This window comes from Marmota marmota, unplaced genomic scaffold (genome assembly GCF_001458135.2).
Source record: "Marmota marmota marmota unplaced genomic scaffold, marMar, whole genome shotgun sequence".
NCBI lineage: Eukaryota > Metazoa > Chordata > Mammalia > Rodentia > Sciuridae > Marmota > Marmota marmota.
Genome location: NW_026000196.1, coordinates 20,904,494 through 20,911,132, shown reverse-complemented (window position 1 = coordinate 20,911,132; position 6,639 = coordinate 20,904,494). Strand labels below are relative to the sequence as shown.

At 39.6% G+C, this 6,639-nt stretch overlaps 1 pseudogene; it reads left to right on the top strand.

Annotated features, from left to right (window-relative positions):
* Positions 1 to 4,866: 4,866 nt before the first annotated feature.
* On the top strand, positions 4,867 to 6,048 carry LOC107148515 (annotated as a pseudogene).
* Positions 6,049 to 6,639: the final 591 nt, after the last annotated feature.

Below are 6,639 nucleotides of genomic sequence, written 5' to 3'. Positions count from 1 at the left end.
CATATAAAATGCACATATGTTCCACAGTGTGTCATTTCTATTTTAGTTTGGCCATACTGAGCACATAAAGCATAGAATCAACTTGTCAAATTTCACAACATACCAAATTTGCTGAAATTTTAGTTGGGATAATGTTGCAATATTGTTTCCAATCTATGAACATAGTATATCTTTATATTTCTCATATGTAATGGAAAAATAAAGTTATAAAGAAAAAGTAGAAATTAATAGAAAGTAAACATAAAATATGGGAAATTAATTTTTTTAAATACCGATTTTTGATGAAGCTTTGTCAGAGTATTATCTATACTCCCCAGATAATTTTATGAGGCTATCAAAATTCCACCATTTGACCCAGCTATCAGGGTCTCTACCCAAAAGACTTAAAAACAGCATACTACAGGGACACAGCCACATCAATGTTTATAGCATCACAATTCACAATAGCTAAAACGTGGAGCCAACCTAGATGCCCTTCAGTGGATGAATGGATAAAAAAAAATATGGCATATATATACACAATGGAATTTTACTCAGCAATAAAAGAGAATAAAATCATTTGCAGGTAAATGGATGGCGTTGGAGAAGATAATGCTAAGTGAAGTTAGCCAATCCCCAAAAAACAAATGTCTAATGTTTTCTCTGATATAAGGAGGCTGACTCATAATGGAGTAGAGAGGGGGAGCATGGGAGGATTAGATGAATTCTAGGGGGCAGGGGGTGGGAGGGAAAGGGAGGGGGCAGGGGATTAGCAAGTATGGTGGAATGTGATGGACATCATTATCCAAAGTACAGGTATGAAGACACAAATTGGTGTGAACATACTTTATATACAACCAGGGATATGAAAAGTTGTGCTGTATATGTGTAATAAGAATTGTAATGCATTCCACTATCATTATTTTTTTAAAAAATCAATAAAAATTCATATATCAAAACCTTTCAAGGTTAAAAATTGATAAATCCTTGATAAAACTAATTGTAAATAAAATAGCAAAAAAAATCAGAACTAAAAAATTGCCAATTATCACACTTGAAATAGGCTAAGAAACTATGAAGAGCACTACAAACATTTAAATATAGATGAATTCACCTTCCAATAAAAACAATGCAGGCCTGATTTCTTAACCCTGGAAGTTATCAAACAGTTGTGGAAAAATAATACCAACATTTTTTTTCAGTTCTAAGGATTGAACCCAGGGCCTTGTGCATACTAGCCATTTTTAAAAAAAATTTTTATAGTGGTAGATGGACAGTATGCCTTTGTTTTATTTATTTTTTTGTATGCAGGGCTAAGGATTGAATCCAGTTTCTCACACATGCTAGGCAAGTGTTCTGCCACTGAACCACAGTCCCATCCCCCCAATGCCCTTTTTAAATATAATTTTTGAGATGGTGTCTCCCTACAATTGTCCATAGATGGCTGATTCCATTCCTCAGGATTCAAAGTAAGGCAGGACATCATGGCAGAAGAATGTGGTAGAGCAAAGTGGCTCAGGATGTTGCATTAGGAAGCAGAGAGAGACTCCCTTTACCATGGACAAATATATACCACAAAGGCACACCCCAGATGATGCACCTCACCCTACCTGCCCACAGTTAATCCCTATCAGTGAATTAATGCACTGCTTAAGTTAAGATTCTCATAATCTAATAATTTCCCCTCTGAACTTTCTTGCATTATCTCACAATGAGCTTTTGGGAGACACTTCATATATAAACCATAACAGACAGAGTATTTTATATATATGTATATATTAAAAAATGTATATATACATATATATGTGTAAATAAAATTACAAAGAAAATGTAGAAAATTGTATATATAATAAACATATATATATTTTATATTACATATAATATATGAATATATATATATATATATATATATATATATATATCCATTCACTACAAATAATGAGGCTAGCAAAATCCAGATACCAAAACCTTCCAAGGTTAAATTGAAAAAGATGATTCAAAGTCCATTTTCCTTATGTTAAGTAAAATATTCTTTAAAATATGGGAAATTTAGATCAATCAAATTTTTAAAAGTTTTATAAACCAAGTTGGTTTTAGCCCAGGATTGCAGTATTGATCTTATATGAAGAACCAAATAGCTTGGTGTGGTGGCAAATGCCAGTAATTCCAGTGACTTGGGAAGCTGATGCAAGTTCAAGGCCAGCCTCAACAACCTAACAAGACTCTTAGCAACTTAGCAAGACCCTGTCTCAAAATAAAAAGTAAAAATAAAACTACTGGGATGTAGCTCAGTGGTAAAGCACTCTGGGTTCAATACGCAGTGCCAAAACAAACAAACAAAAACTAGGAAGATAGAAAGGAAGTATCAGTAAACTTACTTATCAAAAGGTTGGGACTGTAGCTCAGTAGAGGCCCCGGGTTCAAATCACCAGCACTATAAAAATGACAAACCAAAAAGGAAACTTAATGAAGAAATATTGAAACCTTGCACTTTGATATCAGAAGTAAAGCAAGGATTTTTGCTTATACTAGCATATTTTATCCAGAAAAAAATAGAGTGATTAGAAAGTAACAGCTGCAACTGCCATTACCTGCAGATTATTATGTACATAGAAAATTCAAAAGGATCTAAAGATAAACTCTTACAGGGAATAAATTTATATTTATAATCATAAAAATCTTAATTGTATTTTTGTTCACCCACCATAAAGAGTCATAAAATAAAATTTATATTAGCTTTCATATACACAAAAATAGCCAGCTAGATTATAAATAAAAGATAATATGCCTTTTGCAGTATAAAAATAAAATAAAGTACTAGGAGGTGCCTTAACTCAAAAACAGCAACACCTAGGTGAGGAAAACTATTTGAAAAACAAGAATCTTTAGACAGACACAAAATTTGACTTGAACAAATATAAAACATGTCAGGTTGTTAAATAGGAAAGCACAGAATCATAAAGATCTCACTTCACTTCTATGGTATTTTTTCCAATTTAATGTGAGACTATGTGTGGGGGGGTATGAATGAATTGGACAAGGTGATTATAAAGCTTACATTAAGAATATGCAAGGGGGGCTAGTGTTGTGGCTCAGCGGTAGAGCGCTTGCCTAGCATGTTCAATCCTCAGCACCACATAAAAGTAAATAAATAAAATAAAGGTATTGTGTTCAACTACAATTAAAAAATAAATATTAAAAAAATATGCAAGGAAGAATAGACAAGTTTGTCCTTAAAGAGTTGCAACAGACCCACGATGGTGATGGCCTGAGGCCTGGGGTTGACCACTAACTGGCCCCTGACAGGGAAGAGCGCTGGCAGAGACCCCACTTCCTTCCTCAGCTGGGCTTTTGCTTGGCTGTGTGGGACCCTGGTTGCCACCAGAGGGAGATCTTGATGCTATCCTGCCTAGGCTGAGCTGGCCCCACTCTACCACCACCCCCAGGTGCCCTGAGGTCCAAGGCAGCTGCTGCCTTCCCTAGCTCCTCATTCTGCTATTGGTGTCTCTTGATCTGAGGACTGGGACTGGGACTAGGTCCCTCTCATTTTGTTGAGGTTTGGGTTTAGGAGGCTGAGAAGCTCTCCATTATGGTTATAGAGACTGGGGTAAGAGAAAGCAAGGAGCCCTCATGTCCACCTGGACACCAGGACCACACTGGACACTTGAAGAGACCAGCTCTGATTGGCTGCAGAATTAATGCTTCAAGCTCCAGTTCCATCCAGAGGGTTTTGGGAGAGTTTAAGGAGCCTGTTGGTTCTGGTCTCATTACTTGCTTCTCATCCATCCTTGTTTCAATTCCATCTTAACAATTTTATTTATTGAAGTGTTTGTTCAGTAAGGGGACTGGGGAGGGGGGCTCACTGCTTCCTGCCTACTAGTCACCCTGCTCACACTAATGTTTACAGCACATAGGTTTAGTGTAGCATCCAGGGCCTTGCCACTCCCTGGTGAACTGACAGTATCCATAGGCCTCAGGACCCTTCAGGATTGAAGGCTACATTCTCCCCACCAGCCCCTTTTTTCCCTCCCTCCTGCACTTGCTCACCACCCTGAAACCAACAGTCTGGTTGCTGGTTGGGTTTTCTGAAATAGGAGGTAGAATACTCTTCAGCAGAGGCCCCTTGCAAGAGAGGGGCATTGGGGACACAGTCTCCATGAGACTGGAAAAAGCTGCAATTAACCAAGTTGCCTTTTGCACTCTAGCTGAGCAGGGGGACTAGGTTGAAGGGCAGGAATGCCCCCTCTGGGTTGATCATGTGCTGTTCTCATCTTTGGACCCATTTGGGAAGGGAGTGCAGGAAAGGGCCAGACCAGAGTGCCAGGAGGGCTCAGGCCTGGCCCTTAGTAGTGGCTCAAGTAGTGACCACTACTAAGGGTTGTATTAACCCAAATGATACAAAGCTGGGGGAGCCTGTCTTCACTGGGATGCTCACCTGTGACACCAAGTCCCAACCTAGTCTTAGATTCCAGGCAGTATTCTTCCCCTACGCAGTCCTATGACCAAAGGCCCCTGCCAGATGTGGGCCGAAGCAGGTGTGTGAAAGCAATGGGGCAACCCACAGACTGCAGTGTGCTTATCCAGCTCACCCCCCTTCTCTTAGCTCAAACCCATCACTCGCACAGCCTCGCACAAACCACATTGCCTGGTGGGGCCCAGTGTACTTAAATAAAGTCGTTCCAATACCCATGTCAGAAAAAGGGGGGTGGGGCTAGCCTAGTCGGGTCTGTGCGATTGGCTGGGGCCCACGGCAGTCTGCGAGCTAGGTGCAGTGGCTGCGGAGGGTTTAAGGTGGTGGCCTCTCATCAGCCTGTCAACGGAGTCCGGAGCAAAGGCCTTGTAAGCCGTCTTTCTCTATAGTTATATAAAAATATCCTGGAGTCCACCATGAATGGACAGTTGGACCTAAGAGGGAAGATAATTATCAAAGCTCAACTTGGGGAGGATATGAATTCCCATTCATAATGAAGATATTACTTATGAAGATACGATGAATTAGTGCTAATGATGCATCAAGTTTCAGAGGAAAACTTCTAAGTAATGATGAAGTTACAATAAAGTATAAAGATGAAGATGGAGATCTTATAACAATTTTTGATAGTTCTGACCTTTCCTTTGCTATTCAGTGAAGTAGGATACTGAAACTGACATTGTTTGTTAATGGCCAACCAAGACTCCTTGAATCAAGTCAGGTGAAATTTCTCCGTCAAGAACTGATAGAACTTAGGAATAAAGTGAATCTCTTATTGGATAGCTTGGAACAACCTGGAGAACCAGGACCTTCCACCAATATTCCTGAAAATGATACTGTGGATGGTAGGGAAGAAAAGCCTGCTGCTTCTGATTCTTTTGGAAAACAGTCTACTCAGGTTATGGCAGCAAGTATGTCAGCTTTTGATCCTTTGAAAAACCAAGATGAAATCAATAAAAATGTAATGTCAGCGTTTGATTTAACAGATGATCAGGTTTCAGGGCCACCCAGTGCTCCTACAGAGGACCGTTCAGGAAGGCCCGACAGCATTGCTTCCTCCTCTTCAGCAGCTCACCCACCAGGAGTTCAGCTACAACAGCCTCCATATACAGGAGCCCAGACACAAGCAGGTCAGATTGAAGGTCAGATGTACCAACAATACCAGCCTCAAGCTGGCTATGGTGCCCAACAGCCTCAAGCTCACCTCAGCCACCTCAGAAGTATGGTATGCAGTATTCAGCTAGCTATAGTAGCAGACTGGACCCCAACAACCTCAGCAGTCTCAGGGATATGGCCAGCAACCAACTTCCCAGGCACCAGCTCCTATATTTTCTGGTCAGCCTCAGCAACTGGCTGCTCAACCACCACAGCAGTACCAGGTGAGCCATTATCCTACCCAAATGTCTCAGCCTACTAATTATACTGTGGCCCCTGCCTCTCAGCCTGGAATGGCTCCAAACCAACCCAGGGCTTATTAACCAAGACCAAGTTTTACTACACCTTCTGGAAGTACCATGGCCCCTCCTCCAAATGGGCCTGACCCTTATGCATGTAACTTTGGTCAGGGCTATACCCAACCTGGACCTGGGTATCAATAAGGAGGCCAGCTGCACTGATGAATGTAGCTGCTAGCTATTACCTCGTAAAAGGCTCCAATGCTATATTTTAATTTGTATTGAAGTTAATAAATTCAAAAGACATAGCATTTTTTAATATCATTGTTGCTGTTAATTGAAAGTGTAATTTGCTAGAACAAAAGACCAAAGTTAAAGTTGTTTTTCTTCCTCCCCTGCTTAAAAGTGTAGCAACTTTCTAGTTATTTTGGAACACTACATTTACATGTGTGTAAAGTGATTGGCTTTCTAGCTTCCCTTGTCCAGAGGATATTAAAATGCTAAGTTGAGATTTAGCCATCTTACTTGACTTTTTACTATTAACAATGATGTACTAAAGTAGAGAAAATGACTAGATATTATGTATAAAATGTAACATCGTTAGGTTAATAAAAGTGATTGAATAAAAAAAAAGTTGCAACAGAGAAATTAGATGAATAGACTAGTCTGATTTGATAAAGAAATATATTATACATCTCATATTGAAAGAGCATGGTACATTAATAAACAGAGATGACAGTCTAGAAAGATAAGAGAGTATTCATTAGGGAAATTGATTGTCACAATTATAAAGAA